This window comes from Salmo salar, chromosome ssa18, assembly GCF_905237065.1.
Source record: "Salmo salar chromosome ssa18, Ssal_v3.1, whole genome shotgun sequence".
Classification (NCBI taxonomy): Eukaryota; Metazoa; Chordata; class Actinopteri; order Salmoniformes; family Salmonidae; genus Salmo; species Salmo salar.
The window spans coordinates 42,725,841-42,727,598 of NC_059459.1; positions in this window are offsets into that span (position 1 = coordinate 42,725,841).

Here is a 1,758-nt window from a genome sequence, read left to right on the forward strand (position 1 = left end):
CCTATTAGCTAAGGTATAACTACTATAGTCCTATTAGCTAAGGTATAACTCCAGACTATAGTCCTATTAGCTAAGGTATAACTACTATAGTCCTACTAGCTAAAATATAACTCTAGACTATTGTCCTATTAGCTAAGGTATAACTACTATAGTCCTATTAGCTAAGGTATAACTCCAGACTATAGTCCTACTAGCTAAGGTATAACTACTATAGTCCTATTGGCTAAGGTATAACTCCAGACTATTGTCCTATTAGCTAAGGTATAACTCCAGACTATAGTCCTACTAGCTAAGGTATACCTACTATAGTCCTACTAGCTAAGGTATAACTCCAGACTATAGTCCTATTAGCTAAGATATAACTCCAGACTATAGTCCTACTAGCTAAGGTACAACTCCAGACTATAGTCCTATTAGCTAAGGTATAACTACTATAGTCCTATTAGCTAAGGTATAACTACTATAGTCCTATTAGCTAAGGTATAACTACTATAGTCCTATTAGCTAAGGTATAACTCCAGACTATAGTCCTATTAGCTAAGGTATAACTACTATAGTCCTATTAGCTATGGTATAACTACTATAGTCATATTAGCTAAGGTGTAACTCCAGTCTATAGTCCTACTAGCTAAGGTATAACTCCAGACTATAGTCCTATTAGCTAAGGTATAACTACTATAGTCCTATTAGCTAAGGTATAACTCCAGACTATAGTCCTACTAGCTAAGGTATAACTACTATAGTCCTACTAGCTAAGGTATAACTCCAGACTATTGTCCTATTAGCTAAGGTATAACTCCAGACTATAGTCCTACTAGCTAAGGTATACCTACTATAGTCCTACTAGCTAAGGTATAACTCCAGACTATAGTCCTATTAGCTAAGGTATAACTACTATAGTCCTATTAGCTAAGGTATAACTCCAGACTATAGTCCTACTAGCTAAGGTGTAACTCCAGACTATAGTCCTATTAGTTAAGGTATAACTCCAGACTAGAGTCCTATTAGCTAAGGTATAACTACTATAGTCCTACTAGCTAAGGTATAACTACTATAGTCCTACTAGCTAAAATATAACTCTAGACTATAGTCCTATTAGATAAGGTATAACTCCAGACTATAGTTATATTAGCTAAGGTATAACTGCTATAGTCCTATTAGCTAAGGTATAACTCCAGACTATAGTCTGAGTAGCTAAAATATAACTCCAGATTCCTTTTTGTAACAAATTGGCGACTGTCTGGACAATAACTCTAATTGGCTCTTTGGTATCACATGCAATAACATCCGTCTTTTTCAGACTCTAACATAACTCGTGAAGTGGCATGACACTTTATGCCGTGGGTGGACAAACAGAGATAACATAAGGCCACGCCTCCAACAACGGGTTTGTCAAAACAAGCATTGTGATTGGTTGAGATGCGTTGTAATTCATATTTAAACAAATGTTTATCAGGGGTAAACCAATGTAGGTTCTCCTTCTGAGAATTCCCTGCGCAGCCACTGTCTCATCAGCCCAGCCAGCCAATTCATTAACTTGATGTCCACTATAAAAAAAAAACATCTGGACTTTATTTCCTCTTGTTTCTATGGCTGGAATGGAACGGTATCAAACATATGGAGACAACATTTGACTCTGTTCCAAAAATTCCATTCCAGCCATTACAATGAGCCCGTCCTCCTTTAGCTCATTCCACCAGCCTCCACTGGTGCACCACCCCCCGACTCGTGTCGCCTATGCAAATCAATCCACGTGTT